The 24,749-nt window shown below is 35.4% G+C and overlaps 1 protein-coding gene across 1 annotated transcript in view; it reads right to left on the bottom strand.

The window, feature by feature from the left end:
* The window catches only part of CRPPA (CDP-L-ribitol pyrophosphorylase A), a 359,365-nt gene that overhangs the window by 990 nt on the left and 333,626 nt on the right, over nucleotides 1–24,749 (bottom strand). Inside the window, exon 10 of the transcript XR_005217022.1 lies at nucleotides 9–143. The gene's annotated coding sequence lies outside the window, so the exon portion shown is untranslated. The remainder of the gene's footprint in view (nucleotides 1–8; nucleotides 144–24,749) is intronic.

The raw sequence follows: 24,749 nt of genomic DNA on the forward strand, positions 1-24,749 counted from the left end.
TTGCTAACCTGTTTCCTAGTGAGGTTGCTGATGCACATTTAGGTTTGCTACCTCTGCTGTCAAAAAACCATGGCTCTCCAGGTGTTCTGTTGTCAAAGAGAGTGCAGAACCTTGTCGAGGGGCCAAAATGTATTCTCTTCCTCCTAAAATTAAAAGAGGAAAATAGGAGATGAGAGTTCCAATCTTATCTTTCTGTTCCTGAGTTTAATTCAGCCCGTCCTCCAACTTTCTTTTCAAGAGATTTCTCCCAACACATGGCCTCCCAGGGACATGGAAACCGAAGATCAGACCTTTATAAGACCCTCACGTCGGCAAACAAGTGTACAGTGTCGTGCGGAATAGCCAAGTTTTTATTTCTTGTATCTTGCTTACTGACTCATCACTTAACCCTATTCTCTGTCTTTACCATGCATTCTTTACAACTTTATCAAAGCCGAATGAATCTTGAGCTTGGTATCATCTTCAAAGCTATACAAAGAGGGATGAAGAAATAATTTCAGAGACTATACTTAACAAAAAGAAATGATCAATAAGAAATCATTGCCAACATTATCATAAGATTTGTTTATAGGTTTAGAGTATATAATATACAGTAAAACACTAGCATTATATAATCTCTGCAGTGATTGATAAAATAACTACAAGCACATCAGTCTGTGCTATAACCCAACAGTTTCTGACTTAAGGTGGTGACTTCAGAATCATCTTTCGGCTCACTGGATTTGCTGAAACTTTCCATTTTCATGCAAATAATGATTGTCAAAACCTGAATTGTGGGTAGTACCCCTTCATGTTCAGTGACATTCTGAGGCAACTATATGTATGGTGTGAGCTGCACCTGCTCATACCTATGTGTGCATATGATATTAATACCCTCACCCACATACATGCTACTGACTCACACTGGCTGTCATGCTGTCATGCTGCCCTCTTTGGCTCAGGGCTCTTTTACTTACTGTCCCTCTGCCTGAAAATGCTGCTGCAGCCTGAAGACAATAATGCAGTTCATTCCTTCCAGAACTTTAAATTTTGCTCAAATGTCATCTGAGGGAGGTGTCACTGGATCATCAAGTTTAAAATCATGACTCCTCCATCCCTGAACTCTGAATCCACTTCCTTGCATCATTTTCTTCTATAGCACTTACCTTCTGTTACATAACTTTCTTCTTTTGTTGATTGAGGCCCAAGAGGCTGGGAATCCTTTCTTTGTTTGCTGATGACTCCCTAACACCAAATAATAGGTGTGGCACATCAAAATACTCAAAGAACATTTTCTGAATGAATTAATTTAAATATGTTGAAAATTATGTCAGCTTGGTACATGGATATGACTTTTTTTAAAGTACCAACATTCCACTATAAACATGAATTTTCTTTTACATTTCAGTAACTCTGTATGCCCTGCCTCTAATACCCAACTGCTGCTCCACCAACCTGCAACGGACTCCTCACCTCCCACCACCTCCATTTGCTAATATCTCACTGGCCTTCTAGGCTGTCTTCACCAAGTGTTTATTTGTCATTTCTTAGTTCACTGAGGACTAACTCCACAAAGAGGGATTTTCCAAGCAGAAAAATTCCCAAAAAGAAAAAAAAAAATCAGTCCTGCTACAGGCATGGAGATAATTTGTTGTCAGAGATCATGTAGGCAAAGTGAAAAATATCTGGGAAATATGGGTAGTGATCCACTCAGAGGGAGAAATTGGGCTGCCCAATCTCCCCTTCCTTAGATAAGATGTCTCTGGTGGGGGTTCCATCTGCCCCTCCTCAAAGGGCAATAATTTTCCAGAAGAGCCATTTGGACACGTGGCTAGTTTCCAGTCATTTGAGAAATTCTCCGGCAAACGTATACTGAAAATATGTCTACAGTGTAGGTATGATTTCAGAAGATGGATCTGCCTGAATGATTTCTTGCCTGGACTTGGCTGGGACTTTTTTCCATCTACTCTTATTTTTTTCAGTCTAGATTTTTATGAGTATTGAATAATAAGTATTTTAGATGTCTCTAGTAGCTGAGATGGAGTTTCAGACAAAAGACCTCTCTAAGACTGAAATATAAATAGAGAAGAGTTCAGGATGACATCATGTTGTATGCACACCAGAAGTGACCACAAATAACCTACAATAACCTTTAAAATTAGTTTTTTCCTGACTTCATAAAACAATATTTTATTTGGCAGGCATATATTGGCAAGCTGTTTCAAAAGCTCTATTTGTTTTCTGTATCCAGGAAGACACAACCAGTGTTTTCACATAGGTTTCCTTCTATGCTGTGGTTTCGCCATTTTCTGTTTCTTTATGAGTGGCTGCTGCAGAATATTTTTCTTTGAGACATTTATTAAGAGCAACAAGGATATGAATGAAAAACCATCCTTATAACAATACAGGGTGGGTGTCTCTTTCCATATGTAATGCTGACCAAATCCAAATGATAGAAGTAGAATATATGAACAGTGATATGGTTGCTTTATTCTGAGGTTATATAATTAACTGCAGCTAGATAAAAGATTATATTTTAGGACATTGAAGGAAATCAGCCCATGTGTCTTTTAATGTATTAATTAAATTCAAGATTAGAAAGAGAATGTTACATAAAATAACATAGCTTTAAAAAATTACATTATACAGGCCAAATTGTAGTATAACAGAGAGCAGAAAAACACAATTTCAAACTTATAAGTTAGCTACCTAGGTCTCTCAGTTCTTGCTTTTTAAAAAAGTTTCCCACTATAAAATAAAAGTGATATATTTTTCCTAAATATTTTTAACATATAAAATCTTTCCTGATTTGGATAATTTCATATCACTTGGATTTTCAAATACTTCTTGAACTATTTCCTAGAAGACACAGATGAATAACAGTAGAATCTTTTCAAATGTAATAAAAACAAGATAAATATTTACCAAATAAGTAACACTTCTAGAATAAGTCTCTATATTTCATTTTCTTCTTTTGGTTCCTGTTAATTTTTTACTCTCACACAGGCACATGAGGAAGGTTCCAATAATTAACCTTGTGCTGTTGACCTAACCAAAATTAACTGGCTATGCAACAGTTTAGTTGTCCATATAAAAACAGGAAGAGAGATTTCCCCAAGTAACCCTTATTCACCATGAGAAAAACAGCTGGTGCTCTCTCTTTCCATGTAAGGCTGTGGGGCAGGGATGAAAGGATGTATATTTCTGATATCCTCTCTTGTAAATGGGTGGTTTTTTCAGTGGAAGTGTGCCAGCACTCAGTTCCTGAGAGGCAGGGGCCCAAGAAAGTCTGGTCAAAATATTGAGAGTTGTATCTTCATAAGATGAGGTCTGTTAAAATGAACAAAGCTTCCTCACCAGTGTAACATGAATTATCGCTGCAAAATAATAATGGAAACCCATGCCTTTCCTCAGAAGAAAGGAGGGAAAGATTAATAAGAAACACTGCCTTTGCAACAACAAAAATCAAAGTTTTAGTACCAGACTTCTTTGTGTCCCTGTTTTCCAGTAGTTCTGCTACATTTCCCACAGTACACTGCTGGGATTTTTTTGTTTTTTATTTTGCTACGCATGCTCACACATCTGTTGCACATGTGTGATCAACCGACTAGATTTTTGAGCCAAATGTCCTGTTAAATGGACAGAGTGGGCACAGCATTCCTTTGAGAGTTAGATTCTGCCTCTGGTGGATTGCCGCCAAATGCAATGGGGTAATAAAGAAAAGAAATCTGCTCATTTGAATTGCATTGAAATGAACTGTGTCCTCTCCTAAAATACCATATGGTAAAGATCCCTGGAGGTATGGCGCATAACACCTAGGTCTGGCCGACTCCACTGGAAGGCTGTAAACTTCCCTATGTAGTCAGACTGTGAAAGGCAAGATAGTTGACAAGAAGCATGCAGGGTGAAACAAGAATCCTAGCTGATGTCCTTCAATCAACTCAAATGAAAGAACTAGATGGAACAAAGAAATCCCAGCAAGTCATCTTGGAGAAATCCTTCTCCCATTAAAAAGCAGTTCTTGGATCTCACCTCCAGTAAAATGAAACCGTATGGAAACAAAGCTGTTTCACCTGAGCAGTAGCCAGAATTTCTTTGCAGCAAATTATCTCAATAAGACTCAAGTATATGTCTGCAGAGCAAAATTCAGTCCTCATAATCAAACCTCCACCAGAACTGAGAGCAGATGGACCAAGAAACCTGACACGCTAACAATCCTGCCTCTGCTTTGGCTCGTACTCTCCATGAACTTGATCCTACCACAGGTAGTAACTAGTGACCTGCACGTCATTCTGTGAAGTCTCTGGAGGAGACATACGCACATACACACACACACACACGCACGCGCGCGCGCGCGCGCACACACACACACACACACACACACACACACACACACCAGTCTTTTCAGCAAGGAAAACTTCAGGTAACAGAGAATTGGTGATGAGATACTGAACTATCTGTATGCCAAACAGTAGAAAAGAATGACCTGGTTTTCTCCGTACCCCACCTCCCCGATCATCCCTCTCCCTGACGCCATATGATACTGCAATAGAAATTTAGAGTATGGGGTTAAACTTCAAAACCAAAACCAAAACCGGTAGTCATTTGCAGTTATAAGAATTGATGTTTATATCAACAGTGCAATTCTGATCAATTCTTTCATCTTTCTTGAAAAGGCACAAACTTTCTAATTTAGTCCAAAGTTAAAATATATTTTAATACAGAAATAACATGTAGATTTATCTCTAGACAATAATTTATTCTTGCCTGTACTTTCTCAGTTCTAACAATTTGAATCAAAATGGCAAGTCTGTTAATGTGGTGCAAGAATTCCTAAAACTACAATTTCTTAACCCTCACTTTTCTTTTTCTAGAAGCTTAGATAACTAATTAAAGCCCATATAACTAACAATAAAATATTGGATTTACATAATTATTGTCTTAACTTTCCTGGAAATTGAAAAGTTTTATCTTGTCATGTCAAATGTGACCTTGTGTTTTGATTTCTGTAGTTCCTTAGTGATAATTTAGGGAAATCTCAGTTATAATTAATTACAAAAACATAGAAATTGCACAATGGAATGACAATAGCCACTATGTATCAGAGAGTTTTATCCAATATTGGTTAATAGTAATCCATTTAATCTTCACCATAACCCAGTAAGAAGGGTATTATCATTATACCAAAATTTTACTGGTGAAAAAACAGATTTATCAGGATTTTGTGCAGGTCTGAGGTAAAAGGTGAATTGTATATATGAGGTGTAAACCTACCTTCTTTTTCCAGAGTTGGTGCTCTAAAATGTCTATTACAACAGGGTGCTAGAAAGGGCATTATTTTTCTTATCAGAGCAGTTGTAGGTTTAAAAAAAATCATGCAGACAGTACCGCATTACCCTCTTATTGCTAACACTTTACATTAGTATGGTAGCTTTGTTAAAATTGATGAAAGAATATTAGAATTATACTATTAACTACAGTCCATGAAATTAGGGTCCACTGTGTTGTACACTCGTATGTTTCTTTTTTAAGTTTTATTCTTGTAACATATTTACAACATAAAATTTCCCCTTTTAGTCACATTCAAATACGAAATTCAGTGCCATTAATTACATTTACAATGTTGGGCCACCATCACCACCATCCACTACCAAAACGTTTCCATCACCCCAAACACAAACTCTGAACCAATTATTAACTCCCCATTCCCTACTCCCATCCCAGCCCCTGGAAATCTGTATTCTAGTTTCTGACTTTATGAATTTGCTTATTCTAATTATTTATATTAGTGAGATCATACAATATTGGTCCTTTTGTGTCTGGCTTATGCCTCTCAACATGGTATCTTCAAGTTTCTGTTGTTGCATGAACCAGAACTGTATTCTTTTTACAACTGAATAATATTCCACTGCACGTATACACCACATTTTCTTTATCCATTCATTGGTTAATGGTCATTTGGGCTGCTTTCATCTTTTGGCAATTGTGAATAATGTTATGAACATCAGTGTGCAAATACCTGTTCTAGTCCCTGATTTCAATACTTTGGGTATTTATCTAAAAGTGGAGATTGTCAAGTCATATAGTAATTCTACGCTTAGCTTTCCGAGGAACTGTCAAATCATTTTCCACAGTGGCTGCACCATCTTACATTCCTACCAAAAATAGGCAAGTGTTTCTATATCTCCAACATTTGTAATTTTGCATTTTTTTAGTCGTGGCCTGTCTAGTGGGTGTGAAATTGTATTCATTGTGGTTTTTATTTGCATTTCTCTACTGGCTAATAATATTGAGTATCTTTTCTTCTGCTTAGTGGCCATTTGTATATCTTTTTTGGAGATATCATGCCTATTCAAGTCTCATGTCCATTTTTAAATTGAGTCATTTGTCTTTTATTGTTGAGTTATAGGTTTTCTTTGTATATTCTGTATATTAAGCCTTCATCAGATATGTGTTTTCCAAATATTTTCTCCCATTCTATAGGTTGTCTTTTTATTTTCATGATGAAGTCCTTTGATGCACTCAAGTTTTAAATTTTGATGAAGTCCTATTTATCTATTTTTTTCTTTTGTAGCTTATAGTTTTGGTGTAAAGTCTAAGAAACCATTGCCTACCACAAAGTCCTGAAGATGCTTCCCTATGTTTTCTTCTAGACTCTTTATAGTTTTTTTCTTATATTTAGGTTTTTGAACCATTTGGAGTTGACTTTGGTTTATGGTGTGAGGTAGGGGTCCCACTCCATTATTTTGCATATATATATCCAGTTTTCCCAGCACCATTTGTTGAAGAGCATATTCTTTCTCCATTGAGTTGACTTGGCACTCTTGTCAAAAATCAACTGGCCAATGATGTGTGGGTAAACTCTCAGTTCAAATCCATAGGTCTTTATGTCTGTCTTTGTGTCACTATCATGCTGTTCTGAATACTGTAGCTTTGTTATAGGTTTAAAATAAGGAAGTATGAGTCCTCCAACTCTATTCTTTTTCAGATGGTTTTGGCTATTCAGGGCCACTTGCCCTTCCATATGTATTTGATGTTTCCATTTCTATGAGGAAGGCTGTTGGATTTTTAATTGGGATTGCATTAAATTACTTTGGGTAAAATTGACATCTTAAAAATATTTAAACTTCTAATTCATGAACATGGAATGCCTTTCCATTTATTTAGGTTTCCTTTGATTTCTTTTAGTGATGTTTTGTAGTTTTTTATGTATAATTCCTTTGCATCCTTGGTTTAAATTTATTTCAATATTTGAGTCTTTTAGTTGCTACTATAAATGGGTTTTTTTCTTGATTTTCTCTTGCAATTGGTCATTACTAAGGTAGAGAAACACTACGGATATTTTCATGTTGATTTGCACCAGGCCACTTTGCTGAATTTGTTAATTAGCTCTAGTTTGTTGTCAATTTTTTCAGGATTTTCTATATATAGGATCATGTCACCTGCAAATAAAAAAATTTTACTATTTCCTTTCCAATTTGAATGGTTTTTGTTTCTTTCTCTTGCCTAACTGCTCTGGCTAGAATTTCCAGTGCAATGTTGAATAACAGTGGTGATAGTGGGCATCCTTGTCTTGTTTCTGATCTTAACTGGAAAGCTTTCAGTCTCTCACCATTGAGTAGGATGTTAGCTTGGGTTTTTCCACATATGACATTTATCATGTTGAGGAAGTTTCTTTCTATTCCTAGTTTTCTAAGTATTTTTATCAAGAAGTGGTGCTAGATTTTGTCAAATGCCTTTTCTGCATCAATTGAGATGATCATATGTGTGTTATTTTTCCTTCATTCTATTAATGTATTACATTAATTGACTTCCTTATATTGAACCACCTTTGCATACCTAGGATGAATCCCACTTGACCTTGATGAATAATTCTTTTAATGTGCTATTGGATTTGGTTTGCTAATATTTTGTTGAGTATTTTTGCATCTATATTCATACAGGATAGTGGTATCCAATTTTCTTTACTTCTTGTATCTTTATCTTGGTTTTAATATTAGGGTGATATTGGTCTCATAGACTGAGTTAGAGGGTGTTCCCTCCTGTTCAATTTTTTGGAAGAGTTTAAGCAGGACTGGTATTAAGTCTTCTTGGAATCTTTGGTAAAATTCACCAGTGAAGCCATCTGATCCTGGGCTTTTCTTTCTTGGAGAGTTTTTATTACTGATTCAATCTCTTTACTTCTCATTGGTCTATTGAGATCTTCTGTTTCTTCTTGAGTCAGCATAGGTAGTTTGTTTGTTTCTAGGAAGGTATACATTTCAACTAGGTTATCTAAGTTGTTTATAGTATCCTCTTATAATCATTTTTATTTCTGAGGGGTTGGTAGTAATGTCCCTTTCATTTCTGATTTTAGTTATTTGCAGCTCTCTTTCAGCCTAGCTCAAGGTTTGTTGATGTTATTGATCATTTCTAAGAATGAACGTTTGATTTTGTTGCTTCTATTTATTTTTTATTCTTTATTCCATTTATCTCCACTCTAATGTTTTTTATTTCCTTCCTTCTTCTCACTTTGGGTTTAGTGTGTTCTTCTTTTTTTCTAGATCTTCCAGTTGTGAAGTTAAGTCTCCAGTTTGAGAATTTTTTTTTAATTTTAATGTAAGTATTTAGAGCTATAAATTTCCCTCTCTGCACTGCCTTTGCTGCATCCAATAAGTTTTGGTATGTTGTGTTTTTGTTTTCATTTGCCTCAAGATATTTCCTAATTCCCCTTAAGATTTCTTCTTTGACCTCATGGGTCACACTCCCTTTATCCAGTGTATGGATAGATGAGTAGAAAAATGGGGACAAAAACTAAAGAAAAATATGGTGGGATGGGTGAGCAGAATGTTTTACATGTTCTTATTTACTTTCATTTTATTTATTTATTTATTTATTTATTTATTTATTTATTTATTTATTTTGGTGTAAGGAAAATGTTCCAAAATTGATTCTGTTGATGAATGCACAACTATATGATGGTACTGTGAATAACTGTACATTGTGGATGATTGTAGGGTATGTGAATATATCTCAATAAAACTGTATTTTAAAAAGATTCCTTCTTTGACCCATTGGTTAAGATTGCATTAATTTCCACATATTTGTGAATTTTGCAGCTCTGTCTCTGTTCTTGATTTCTAGCTTCAATCCAATGTGTTTGGAGAAGATACATTGTATTATTTCATTTTTTTTTTTAATTTATTTAGACTTGTTTTGTGACTGAACATATTTTTTTCCTGGAGAATGGTCTGTGTGCACAGAGAAGAATGTGTGTTTGTTGCTATTGGGTAAAGTGTTCTACATATGTCTTTTAGGTCTAGTTGGTTTATAGTATCATTCAATTCTTCTGCTTCCCATTTAATCTTCTGTAGATGTTCTATTTATTATTGAAAGTTGTGTATTGAAGTCTCCTACTATTAATGTAGGACGATCATTTCTCCCTTAAAATCTGTTAATATTTGCTTCATATATTTTGGGGTCTACTATGAAGTGCATATATATTTATAATTGCTACGTCTTATTGAATTGATACCTTTGTCTCTCACAACAGCTTTACACTTAGTACCTATTTTATCTGATACTAGTATAGCTACTGCAGCTTTTATTTGGTTACTATTTGCCTGGTATATTATTTTCCATTCTTTCACTTACAACCTATATATGCTTTTCTATTTAAGGTGAGTGAGTCTCTTGTAAATAGCATAAAGTTAGGCCATGCTTTTTATCCACTTGCCAATCTCCACCTTGGACTCGAGAGTTTAATCCACTTATATTTAAAGTAACTACTGATAATGCTGGGCTTTTCTTCTGCCATTTGCTATGTGGTCTTTGTGAGTCTTATATCTGCTCTGACCCTCTATTCTTCTGATAATGTCTACTTCCATATTTACTTTATGTTTTGTATTGTAGCATTTGAGTCCCTTCTCTTTTATTCTGTATATAAAGATTTCATATATTTTCTTTGTGGTTACCATGGGGCTTAAATTTAACATCCCAAACCCATAAAATTCAAGTTGGATTTGATACCAACTTTAGTAGTATGCATATACCCCTCTGTCCTTCCACCTTTTTGTTGTACTTGTTACAAACTATATCTTTATACATTGTGTATCGTGCACCATAGATTTATCATTGCTTTCTATGCATTTGCATTTAGAATCTGTTAAAAAAACTAAAAAGTGGAGCTACTTACTAAAAAATACAGTGCAATAGTACTGGTATTTATAATTACTTATATGTTTAACCTTACCAGATGCTTCTATCTATGCTACTTTGATCCACTGTCTAGTCTCCTACCTTTTTAGCCTGAAGAACTCCCTTTAGCATTACTTATAGAGCAGATCTAGTTGTGATGACCTCCCTTAGCTTTTGTTTCTCTGGGAATGTCTTAATCTCCCCCTCATTTTTGAAATATAATCTTGCTGGATATAAAATTATTGGTTGGCAGTTGTTTCTTTCAGGACTTTAAATATTTTCTTCCACTGCCTTCTTGCCTCCATGGTTTCTAATGAGAAATCAGAACTTAATCTTATTGGGACTTCCTTGTGCCTAACACAATGCTTTCCTGTCGTAGCTTTTAAAACTCTCTTCATCCTTGGCATTTGACAGTTTGTTACATGTATGGATGTGGCTCCCTTCAAGTTCTTCCTTTTTGGGGTTCACTGGATATCTTCAATGTGCATTTTCATGACTTTTATTAAATTTGGGAAGATTTCTGTCATTATTTCCTTGAATATTCCTTCTGCCTCTTTCTTCTTCTGGAGCTCCTATAATGCATCTATTGGTATGATTGATGGTGTTCCACAGGTCTCAGGCTCTGTTCACCTTTTTCATTCTTTTTGCTTTCTGCTCCTCAGCCTGAGTCATTTCAATTGTCTTGTCTTCAAGTTCACTGATTGTTTCTTCTGCCAACTCCAATTTGCTTTTGAAACCTTCTAGTGTGTTTTCATTTCAGTTATTATGCATTTTTTTATATTCAGTTATTTTGTGGCTTCCAACTCCAGTATGGTGCATATTCCTTCATAAAATTTCTTCTCTTTATAGGGATTCTCAAATTGTTCATCTGTTGTTTTCCTGATATCCTTTAGTTCTTTCTCCATGTTTTCCTTTACCTCCTTGAGCATACTGAGGATCATTTATTAAAGTCTTTGTCAACCAGTAAGTCTAAAATCTGGTATTTAATGTTTTCTGTATTTCTATCTTGTTCTTTAGATGGGCCATCATTTCCTGTTTGTTTGTCTTGTAATCTTTTGTTGCACATTTTAATATTTTAAATGTTAACCCTGGGATTTATTCCCTGAGCTGTCTGTTCCTTAAGTTTGTATCCAGATAGTGATATGACAGAGATTTCCTGAGTACCAGGAGCTAACAAGAACAAAGAAACCAAGGCACAAAAAAAAAAAAAACAAAAACAAACAAACAAAAAAAAACAAAAAAAACACCTTTCACACTTTTACATTTAGTCCTCCTGTAAAGAAGACCAGCTTGAGGTGAAAATGAAGTGGCTGGGGGGGAGGTGTCCTCTCCATTTTCTTTGAGCCTATGTCTTATCCTGTGCTTGTGCTTGCTCATTGCCTAAGGAATGCCTCCATTTGGGGGAACTTGAATGCCCTCTTTTCTCCCTATGAAATAGACTTCATCCCCTCCTGGGTGTTCTATTGTATAACTTACAGCAGGTAATCTTTTGTATCATGCTGTTTTGACTTATTTGTTTCTTACACTGTCTTAGTTGTCTACAAGCCTCTTCTGTCTGCAGGGCAAGTTATGGAAGGATAAGCCAGAGGAGAGTTTCCTGATTCAGTTTTTCAGGCTGCCACCAACAGATTGGCACTGGCATACAGGTACCATAATATATGCATAGAGGTGACAATGCTTCCTTCAGAACAGGGCCAGTGACCCACAATGGGAATGCAGGCTGGCTCTGCACCATGCTGGGGAGAGAGTGGGTCAGGGGCAGCAGAAGTGTCAAAAGCTTCTTCTACTATTTTTAAAATGTTTTCTTGATTTGGCACTTGCCAGTTACTGCAATTTCTAGCTGCTTTCTGGAGTCCTTTTCGCTAGTTGTGCAAAGATTCTGTTGGAGATTGCACCTGGATCATCTTACATTGCCATCTTGGTCATCTGGAAGCTCCATTTTCTTTTGTTTTTGAAGTACACAATTTTGAATCTTCATTTCAAATATGTTTTTCCTATATTCTAAGAGCATCAAAGGGAAAAATTCCAACAATTTCATGGTAATTTTAAAAATCACTGTGCAACTAAATTATTTTTCCTTTTTTCATGCCTGAATCTTTCCCATGACTAAAGTATTAGTCCATTGTCTCTAAATGCTGATTCTAAAGGTATTATCCAACAAGTATAACTTTTTGTTCAACCTTTAATTCACAGGCTAAGGGCCAGATTTCTTTTACTCCCACCACAGAAGTCATTTTTTTTTTTTTTTTACTTTCTAAACAAATGTATTTTACCAAGAATATAGCCCTATGAGTAAAAATTGCATAAATAAATAAGTTTTGTTTTAAAAATATCTTTAAAGAATGAAATGTTCTTGAAGCATGTTGGTATACACAAGATCTCTTCAACTTTTTTAGAGTCATTTTTACTTGAGGGCTTCTATGAATATTAGGATCACAAAAATGGCTCTTGAAAATCATGGAAAAGCAGCTGGTATTTCCACAATATCAGTATTCCAAAATAATACTCCTGATATCAACAGATGTTTCTTTTTTCCATGATCTATAATGTCTTCAAATTTGAAACTGAAACACCAAATAAATTCAGCCCATTTCTGTGTTGATAAAAAGAACATTGGATTCTGGAGTAAAACTCAAACTCATATATTAAAACCCTGCTTACTGTTTCACCAGAGGAGTTCTGAGTGCAAAGTGTGTGGGAAGATTATTTATCTTATTTTTACAGATCAGAAAGCTGATGCATAGAGATTAAATTATATTTATGAGGTCAAGGATGATGTCAACGGAGCTGTGATGAGCCAAAACTACATTCCGCAAAAAGTCTAAAAATAAATTGGATTTCCAAATGATATGTAACTAGACTTCTAAAACATCTTGTAAAATTAATATATTCATATAATTTAGGCTATCAATATTTTACCAGATTCACAGGAAATTCCCAGCTTGGTTTGCCAGTTGATCTTAGAACACAAAGTCCAAAGAAGTCACATACACACATATGTATGTATTTTTTTAACTTGAAGGGCATATTTCTCTAAAATACAAAGCATCATCTGTGCTAAGCTATTTTTTGACAATTTTACAACTGCTACTTACTAACAGTCTTGAATGGAAAATTTAGCTATTTTGAATGTTTAGGGTCTTTCTTCTAAGCATTAAGAACCAAAATGATTCCAATATAGGCTTGATTTGTCCTTTGGAACACCCATATCAACAATCCGTGTCTATTGCTGAATTTTAGCAAAATTGTCAAATTTGTTTCAGTGATAATGAAAAGCAATCACTACCATTAGCATCTCCAAGATCGAGAAATAAGCTCCACATCAGGCATATAATATTCTTGAAAATTCTTACCAGAGATTTCACATTTGAATTAGAGTAAAGAAATTAACATTGTTAGCAACACACTTCTGTGTGTGTGTGTGTGTGTGTGGCTGAGAGAGATGCAAACAAACCAAACATAAGGGAAAAATAAGAACTTTGCACACCGGCATCAGATGGAAGCCACAGAGACTTTTTATTCCAACTGCTTTTTCTTCAGCTTGCATACAATGTGCTGTGTATGTAAACACTCATATATAACAGGAATTTGAGCTCAGCAACACTTCTACTTACTTTCTCTTCCTCTCCCTTCCCCTCCACAGGTCTCTTTACTTCCTAATCTGCCAAATCAAATGCTAAATCGGGAGCAATAGCCTACAATTAGCTTTTTCAATTAAGGTGTAGAGTTCAAAGTTGACTCAAGAGTGAGTAACTGCTTTTGAAAACCACAACCAGCAGGCAGCTGCCAGATTATTACAACAGTTTTTTTAACCTCCAAACATCTGATCAATTTTATTATCTCAGCAGAAGGGAGATATCCTGTAGAGCAGCGTTTAAAATACACTACTCATCCTAGATGTCTGAAAGAAAATGAAAATTCTTCAACACCATAAATATCCTTTTGCCATCACCTTGCTGAGGAAACAAACTCAAAATCACCTATCTTAATTCAAAAGTCAACAGAATTTAAGAAACTGATGCAAAAGCATCCTGACATTTCAGCTGGGGTAGGAGTGTGTGAGAGGGGTCAGGAGCAGGCAGTTTACAAAATTACAAGGTTTAAAAACATTGAAACATCCAACTTATGATGTTTGGGGTTTTTGTTCATCCAGAAAGGAGACAAAGAGAGGGCTGCCAACCTCTCCAAAACCAAGAATATCACATGTAAAGAATCCTGATTTGGCCACCTCCACACTGCCAACTTTATTATTCTGAAATCTGCTCTGTGGCTCCAGGAATGAAGGGGATTGAAGACTTTGTTTTACATAGATGGTCAGAAGGGCCTTTCTAGCTCCCACCTCTGCCCACTGGCAAGGCCACAACACAATAAATACCTGCTCTCCTAGACAGAATGGTGCCTCTACGGGTATTCACCCAACTCTTTCCCAAGTCTGTCATCCCCAATTTGCCAGGCATCCCTGTAGCTCCTTGGATTTAATCTCCCTTGCTGCCTCTGGAAATCAAAAGGTTTTGTTGATTATCTCTCTATCCTCTTCAACAGTTAAGAACATAGAGTCTGTGGCCAGTCTTCCTGGATTTCAATCCCAATTCCACCATTTACCAATAGAATGCCCAAAGGGAAAATTATTTCATTTCTCTGTGGCTTAGTTTCCTCATCCATAACCTCATAGCTGGGCTGTGAAGATTGAACTGTTTTCATGCATAAAGCACTTAGAACTGTGCCTGATACATAGTAAGTGCTATGCAAGTTTTAGCTATGGTTTTTCTCATTCACTCTGGATGCGATTTTTAGTTCCCCTTAGTTCTGGCGCTTGTCCATTGGACAGTTCTACCCACTTTCGGTTCAGCCCCAGTTCTTGGAACATCTCTCAAGGTTGCCGGGAATGAAAGTTCAAACAGCAAGCTACTTATGCTGTTCTTGTGTCCTTGTTTTGAAGTCGGGTTATAAGAACAGTACAGGTAATTCCCAACTACAGTGATCTCCAAAATATACCAGTCACTCAAAGTCACAGAGGTGAAACTAGATACTAATTCCCATCACTGCTTTTGAGGAATCTGGGTATTGTTTCTTTTCTCCCATTCCGGCAATTGTTGATTTGAGAGAAGAAAAAACACACAAAGAAAAAGACAATTTATAAAGTATAATAGGAAATGAACAATTCATTTCTACAAAAAAGACACCTCAGTAGAGCAAAACATAACATCATTTAAATTCTCATTCTTTTTTTCTTTTTATTTTCTGTTCATTCTCTTTTACATCTATTCCCCAATCCCAATTCACTTTCTCCTATAGTTGATATCCTTGGATTCCTATGAATCTTTTGTAATATGTAGTGTTTTTGTATATCTTTTTAATATAAAGTTTATTGATTTTTAACCTAACAATAAAGGTTATTGATTTATAAAGATTTTGATCCATTCTGTTATATCATTCAATGGAATATTCTTAAGATATTTTTATGTTATTTTGTGAACATCTAGTCTTTTGCTTCTAATTACAGCAGAGTACTCCAGAGTGTGTGCCTATTACATTTTTACCTAATCGCTCAAATGCTTGTCATTCGATTAATAACAAATATTAACATCCAATGATTTATCTCTTATTTGAGCAATCTGATATACAGTCACAGTGATTCTAGTAATCACCTGAGAGATTTTGTTTTCTCTTCAATCTTATACATAAGATTTTTCCTCTTGAATTACTGAGACAGTTGATTCTTTCGTTTTCTAGTAAACAAACACTCAGAGAAATTAGCATTTTTGTTTTGAAATCTGATAGATGCAAACCAACATGTTTTGTGGATAAAAGTAAATATCTTTCAGAAATACCAAACAACATAAAACACAGCTATTTTAGGATCTTCATGGAAATAGGCCATGAACAAGGAGTAAGTACTAACAAATTATCCATGTTTTCAGCATCTGCATCATTTTAATTATAAAAATGTAGGAAATGCACAAATCCTGAAATAACTATTCTGAAATGTCTATCAATAGGATACTGGAGGCTGTATCAATAAGGAATTTATGCAACCATATAAACTGAAGTAATTCTGTAGGTATTAATACAGAATCTTCAAAATACATTGTTAATGGAAAAGGCAAGTCACAGAAGAATATTTTTCATACGATTCTGGTTTTGCTAAAAAAATAAAGGAGGTATACACGTATAATTGTGTACATACAGGATTGCATGTGCTAGAAAATATCTGGACAGATTCAAATTGCAGAGAGGGAGAGCATGACCTATGAGATGAGAACAAAATTTTACCTTCTAATTTTGTCCTTCAGTTTACCATGTATATTTTCTGGACTGTTTACAAGTATTAATTTCATAATTATTTTTTATGAACATAAATAAAATAAAAATACAGCAAAGAAACCTGGCCTGTGAGGTAGGTGGGAGATAAGAGTTTTATTTACAAATGGAGAAATGGAAGCGCCGACCTAATCACAGCATCTTTTAGGAAAGCAGAGGCAGATGTATGAAAGAAACTAAAGAGCAGATCAAGAATGTGCCCCACCCCAAGTCACAGGCAACGTAAAATCAAAATAATGGAGCCATTTTCATATTTTGATCCATCACTTGCAAGCTTATGCTTTGGGTTTGTTTGCTTGTTTTTGTAAATTGTAGTGGAAAGGAGATAAAAGATACTTCCATTTAAATAGAAGTTAATTTTCAGTGAACTGAAGGAATTAGGGGAAAACTTTTGTGGCCATAGATGCTGACAAAAGAAAATCAATTTAAAATGTTTTTCAAGTAGTTAAGATGTTATGAAATTAAATTTTGTCATTAAAAATAAACTTGAAATAACCATTCACGCCCTTCTTTTTCCTTCATGAAAATTATGCAAATTCAATTTTAGAATATATTTTACCATATAAAGTTCTAACATCATCAATTTTTCAGAAAGATTTTACTTTTGAACTATTAAAAAATGCTATTTTATTGCTCAATATGTCAAAAATAATTATAAATTATTTTTCATTTTCCTTCAAATATTCAAACATAAAAAGTTCAGTCCAAAATAGAACATGGAGACTTATATGAGAATTTTTCCATATTTCTAAATTATTTAGAGAAAGTAGGTAAAATATGAGAATTTTAAAATGGAAATATGAAAAAAGAGAATTTAAAAAATGCAGAACCAGCCATCCTACAGTAAATAGTGCTCTTAACTTGAGAAATACGCACTTTTATTTTTCCTAAGGCAGGTAGCAATTTAAAAAAATAACTTGAGAATTAAGCATTTAACTTTGCTACTATATAACCAAACCAGTGTCCAGTGAAATAATTTATAATTTATAGACATTTAGTCTATAACAGAAAAGGGCAAACTAATGTCTAAATATAGGACTTTTCTTCATGGCAAATAAAACAATGCTAACAATAGCTCTAACAATGTTGTGAAGCATATTCAAATTCACACAGGCTTTACATTGTTAGCCACAAATAATAAAGCTGATTTGGATTCTGTTTTCACACAATGATTTTGCTTTATTCTGAACTCTTCGCATATAAAAATGAAAACTTTAATGTTGTATGCTATATACTACACTAATTTTTCTTAGCACAATTTTCCATTGCATATCAGAATACTCAATACTACTTGAATTAGAAAAATATTAGAAAGAATATCAAATGAATTCTAGATATTTACACTTGAATCTTGCTTTTCTGCCAGCTTACCAGAAGCAAGGCAACAAATGCAATATTTATGATGTTATACTTCCCCTAGTGGGCATTTTTAAAATGGAAAGTTCAACAACCTAACCTGCACACTCCAAAGCATTGAGTTTCAAGAATCTCAAGAACCTGAATGAGAAGGTACTTTGCAGGCTGTCTAGTTAACTGTCTCTGTGATGCAATCAGTTATGCAGCCCAGGCTTTACCTCGGTCTCACTCCTTCAAGAAAGCTATGTTTCTATCTTGGGGTAACTAACACATTAGGAAGATATGTCTATTATTAATTCCAAATTCTTCTCCTTGAAACATTCATTTCTTGGACCTCCTTCTCGAAGCAGCTGGGAAGAGTTTAATCCCAATTCCATTTTTCCCATACTTAAAGTATATTTAGAAAATATCTCAGCATAAGAGTATCACTACTAAACAAGTGAAAAACAAATAATATTGAGAAGCCACTTTAAATAACCCATTTTGTTTCAGGCAGGAGTAATAAAATAAGAGTGGACTATTAATCCATCATATTGCAAACACAGAATCGTTACTTTCTTTGCATTCCTATGTCATGGGCCATTACATCCAAAGCTGAGTGTTTTACCCAATAGCAAAGTTAATGCAGATAAATATGCCCAATAAATATTTGTTAATTTGAAATTTTTAAACTTTTCTTTCACTCTGCATGAAACTACAAAAATAATTTCTATTTTATGGACTACCTAATGAAACTGATTGCTTTGCTAACCTCTACAGTGGTAGAGGAGCCCTATGTGGAGCCTAAAAGACCTCAAGTTACAGCCCAAAGGATGAAATAAATATGTGTTTCAAGTAGCAGGGCTTAGTCATAGTAAAGGGAACAAAGGGATACCTATCCTACCAGATACTCAAATTCATCTTCCCAACTAAGAGGCTTCTTACCAAAGCACCCCCAACCCCACCCCCCAAATTATGTTATACTTCCTTTGAGGAAAGGAAAAGCCTCTTGCTCCTTTAGCCTGACGAACAAGCACACAATCTAAACTGAGCAGATGTTTAAACTAGGCTTATTGTTGATGAAGACAAAGTCCCAGGTCTAATGCTTAGGTTCACCAACATTTATTAATTCCCATGGCCATCTTATCCAAGAATAATTTGCCTTTTGGGCTATCTGCTGCTGATGGAAGTGTTTTGGTGGGAAAACGGAGGTAGGAAAAAGGTATACAGATCAATGAGACTTAGGGCAGGTCTTTGGGTGGGTGATAGTGGGAAAACTTTGGCAGCCAGGGCACTATCTTTGTAGGATGGGAGAGGGGATATTTGAGAGAATGAGGGAGGCCAGCCAAAGATATGGTCCACAGATTTGTCTAGAACAATCCAGATCTGCTCTACCACAGAAAAGAAAGTTCAGTCTTTTTCAAATGCAAAGTGCTACCCCAGAGAGGAATTCTGGGACCTTTTCTACAATAACCCCAGCTCTCCAATTTTATGTACTCTAGGTCTCCTCGGAAGTGCAAATTGTAAAATCATTACATAATTTCTAGGTTGAGGGCAGGCAGAGGAGAGGAATTGGGACATGACAACTCAGTGGTAGCAGATTTCTTTGTACATTAGATAGCTAAGGTATGCACTGATGTTGCACAACCAAACAATAAACACACACCAGGCAATCTAAGGCAACATTTCTCAAGGCACGCCCCTGGATGTCAACTTTACAAACACAATTTCCATGGCATGACCTAAAACCTACTCAACCTGAATTTCTAGGGGTGGTTCTTGATATCCAACATAAATATCAACATAAATAACAAGATCCTCAGCTGATTTTCTGTACAGATATTGAAGTGTGAGAATCATTACATTGATAATTTTAAAACCATCTTCACAGGTCCTTATAAATTGAGGTGGAAGAGGTAAGGGGGGGGGTAGCTTTAAAATATCAACTATTGTGGGGGAAAACCCTGCATAAACCTTTACATATCCCTTAAAAATTACCGGTTTGGTATCTCTCCACTAGTTCCCTTCTGCATGGGAACAGAATTTGACTTATTTGAATGAGCATTAGATGAAATAGTTGGCTAACATTAATTTAAAATATTCAACTTTAAATTCTAGAATCATCTGCAGCTTGGGGGAAATGTTTATATTCTAAGAAGCATAAGGTAAAACTGTGTTAAGGATTCTGGTTAAATGGAATAAAAACATAAGTCAACTAAGTGGAGCTGTAGAGATGGGTTTTAAATTATTTACAGGTTGCTATCAGGAAGAAAACAAATGCTTCACTTTTCTATAGGAATGATCTACTTAAATATTTACTTTAAAGTGTCTTCAGTTATTGGCTTATTTAGCCAATGCTAATAATTATTTAAATGTGATTATAATTGTCTTAGTTTGCCAGAGCTGCTATCAGATAATACAAACTTTTTGACTTAATGACAGAAATATAGAGGCTAAAATAAGTACCAATTGAAGTATCAGTAAATCTTGCTTTCTCCTGGAATCTGTGGCATTCTGGTGCTGGCTGCTAGCAATCCTCGGGGTTCCTTGGCTTGCATCTCACCTCCCATCACATGGCAATGTCCTCTCCTCTCTTCATCTCTCCTGGTTTCTGCAGACTTCCAGCTTCTTCCTACGCGGCCTTCTCCAACCACTGGCTTTTGCTTTCTTCTCTTTATAAAGCCTCCAGGAATGTGGATTAAGACCCACCTTCATTCAGTTTGAACACACCTTAATAAAATAACATCTTCAAGAGGTCCTATTTACAATTTCACACCCACAGTAAAGTGGGTTAAGATTAAGAATACATATAAATTGGGGTACATAATTCAATACCACAAATTGGTATCCCCAATCTTATCCTTGTAAATACGGCATATGTTTCTTAGAAGTCTCATGTGAAGTCTGCTTACGTGAACATCTGGGTCAAGGAGAATGGTTCTCCTCTATGTAACTGCATCACTGTTCCACACATACCTGACAGCCCATGTTCCCATCAATGACACTCTACAGGCTGCAAAAATGGTCTTACTGTGCCATAACCTCATGGAAAAATTTAAAAAGCATCAATTTCTTAGCATGTTGCAAAGTGGTTCAGCAGTTTTCTGGTTCAAAAGCAACAGGAAAAAAAAAAAAAAACCTTTCTAACAAACAGCATGCACCTTAGAGAAGAAATAGCAAGAGGGTGAATCATGTGATCTTACTAAAGACTATGCATTCTCCAGAAAATCTATCATGAACTCACACTTTTATTTTCGAAGCACTATTTCAATGATAAACCTAGAAGAGTATTGATTAGGATTTCTTTTTGCTGTAACAAGAGCATTTGAAAATTGGACAAGACATTCTGCCATGTGTTTACATGAAAATACTTGATATATCCTTAAATCCACTTATATTTATAAATTATCAGTAGTCTGATGTCTAAGTTTTTCACATAAAACTTTTAATTGCCCTCGGCAGATGGAGAACATCTTCACACCTTTTCCACTTATTCTCAGGTATTCCATACACTATGACCTTCAACCAAGGTGTCCTTAAGTCTATAATACCACTCTCTGTGGCTCCCCCCTCCAACACTAGATAACCCGTGAGCAAAATCAACTCTATCCAATTATTATTTGTCCATATTTAATATGTCCAAATGTTATTTTTAATCTAAATGTTCCATGCACCAACTATGGGAATCCTGGAAAAATAGATTATCTTTTGATGCCTCCTGTCATTAGCTCCTATTGCCATATGTCTCCTATTGCCAACTCCTGCCTCCCCGTCACTGTCCCACTGTCTGGGCCTAGTTCTTTAATTGTGACCTTCTCTTCCTGCTACACAAGGGTAGGAATGGATTAGAGCAGTGATTCTCAAGGGAAGGGACAGCAAAGAAGAAGGGAGAGATAGGAAGCTTACATCACTCTAAGAATTGTGTTATATAACAAATGTAGTAAATATATATAAGATATAAATTATAATTTAAAACTTGAAAAAAAATCTCTATAATAAAAACTTCAGAGAGCAAATTTCAGCTAAAACTTCTATGCTAGTATATGTTTTTTATTGCTGTTGTAAGAGATTACCACAAACTTAGTGGCTTAAAACACAAATTTATCTTACAGTACTGAAGGAGAGAATTCTGACGCTGATCTCAGGGGGTTGGCAGGGCTGCAGTCCTTTTTGGAGGTTCTAGGGGCAAATTTGTTTCCTTCCACTTTATAGCTTCTAAAGGCTATAAAGTGTGTCTGTGGCACATGGCTCTCTTCCTCCATCTTCAAAGCCAGTGATGCTGCATCTCTCTGTGCCTTTCTTCCATAGTTGCACTTCCCTCTGACTCTCCTCTTTGACCTCCTTCTCCCACTTTTGAGGATCCTTGTGACTATATTGGGAACACCCAGTTAATCCTGGATAATCTCTTTATTTTAAGGTTAGCTGATTAAGAACTTTAATTCCATCTGCAACCTTGATCCTCCTTTGTAATGTAAGGTAACATGTTCACAGGTTATGGGGATTCAGGCCTGGGAATCCTTGGAGGACTATTATTCTGCCTACCACAGTTGGTGAGGATAATTGTAAAGGGGTAATTTTTAATCATGGACAGGCTGCCCCCTTAAAGGGATGCAAAATGCAAAAAAAAAAAAAAAAAAAAAAAAAAAAGAGAAAAGAAAAAGGCAGTGGAGCATGAAAAAGAAGGAGCAATATTACAAGGGTAGATGAGTTTGGAAGCCCAAGCAACATTAGCTCAGTGATACAATTAACTGTTCAGGAGGTGGTTTAATAGGGTGAAGAAGACAAATGCATTTCTGTTGGAGTCTAGAATTTTTAGCCTTAACTCTTAAACTGATTAACTTTGTGACCTTGTTCAAGTCATTCTGCCTGGAGTCCAGTTTCTTCTGTGAAATTAGCTGTTGGATCTGATGGTGCCTAAAAGAACTAAAATGATCTCAAAGTGAAAATATAATATGGCTTCAGATGTTTCCTGGCCCAGGAGTTTGTATTTTAAGGAAAACCAAACCTTTAAAATTTGCATCAGGCACATTTTAGAAAATTTACAAAAGGTATTTCTTTCCCTTACATATCTTACCACAGTGAAGAGCACCTGTTCCACTATTGGCACAACATGCAAAGTTACAGAGAAAGAAATTTTGTACCTTTTGTTTGGGTTTTCCCTTTATATTTTTGATGATTAACGACAAGTCTTTTCAAATTCTTCCCCTACTAAGTTATGAATTTCTCAGAGACAGGCATCATGAATTAACAGAGGTCATAAATGTTAATGCCTACAGAAGCCAGGCAGTAAAGATAAAAAAGGGGCAAAGTGTGACACATTAGGGAGTAGTGGGGCCTAAGGAAAACTAGAGTGTGTGCCCATTTAAGTGGTGCCCATTGAGTGTGTACCTTAGGTTCAGATGACTTATGCTGCAAGCAAAAGGCCCCTTATTGCTGATGGCTATATATTTATAATGAAATTTCTCAATTTTCAAATGTAGGCAACACTTTCATATTTTTAATACAAATATGAAAAAACATTTCTGGGGTTAAATACAGGTGGAGGGCTTCTAGTTTGTAAACTCTGGTGAATTGTCTAGGCTTTATAAAGCTAAATGTCACAGAGTGTCACTCTGCATAAGGGGTACATGTAACAATGCTCTTGGATGCTTATGAAAGAGAAAGAATATACTTATATATTGAGTAAAGGAGTGGACTAGAGAGCAGTTGTCTATGAGTTAATTTTTCAAACATTTCTCCATTCTATTTTTAATGATTTTACATTACAGCTTGGAAGCTCCTAAATAAACTTCCTTTACTATCAAAGCATAAATCAAGTCCTTCCAAAAAAACAACTTTTATATTAGATAGGTGTGGGAGGAAAGATCTGGTTTGTGATTGTCACAATTAGATTATTCTGGTCATCAGTGGGAGCCTGAACAACATGAAATGTTTGTAATATTGAGATCCTGAATGTCGTTTTTTAAATGTCAATGTCAGTAGAATAAATCATGAGTATATCTGTGTATAGATGTACACAGATTTCATTTCCCTTCTGAATGGATCTTGATGCCCATGCTGAAGTCCAAACAAGAAAAGCAAATGTTACCACCAGGTGGAGCTTAGCGTCCATTAAAGCAGCAGATATTTGTAAAGGATTTTAAGTGCTTGTTTAAATTCTTTGTATACCTCAGGGAAGGACTGAAGAAGAAAACGTAAACTCCAAAGTAGATTAAGTGTGTTTTAAAAGCCTGATGCAAATTCCAATTACCACAGGGCTTTAAGAATTCTTCATGAGAGAATTCATTTGATCAGGTGCTAAGGGACCATTCATAAGTGGTTTGACAATTGACTTCCTTCCTTTCTGTTCTTTTCCCCTTCCTTGTATGGGATTGTAGTTAAATTCCTATATATTTAAGCACCCAACTTTAAATAAAAATCACAGGTCATCACTATAACAGGACCTAAGAAGTAAAATTACCAAAAGAAATAGGTCGCTTTACATAAAGATTGAACACTTTACATTACACAGCAGAGCATACAACCTCAACTAGATGAAATGAAATATAGTGTGTAAAACATCTAGCACAGTGCCTGAAATAGAGTCAGCTGGTAGTAAAAGTTACTTCTACCATATTCTCAAAGGAGACAACCATCTAATGATTAATACCTACCAAATCAATGCTCCATGTGTCTATAAAATGCTTATTGTGTGTTCAGAGTAATGCTAGGTCTTAGAGTGCATAAAGTTATAAACCAAGACATGATGTTTGTTCTTAAGTTGAGGAAAAAAGATGCTACCCAAATTAATGTACCCATCAACTGGGCATGAAGCTAAGTTGTCAAATAGTAAGTTTATGGTCTAAATGGACAATAAGAATCAAGAGAGGTTAAGGAAGGTATACTAATAGGGTGAGAACAGGAATGAGTATTACAGGAAGAGTAGGGATTGAATAAAT

This window comes from Choloepus didactylus, chromosome 5, assembly GCF_015220235.1.
Source record: "Choloepus didactylus isolate mChoDid1 chromosome 5, mChoDid1.pri, whole genome shotgun sequence".
Lineage (NCBI taxonomy): Eukaryota > Metazoa > Chordata > Mammalia > Pilosa > Megalonychidae > Choloepus > Choloepus didactylus.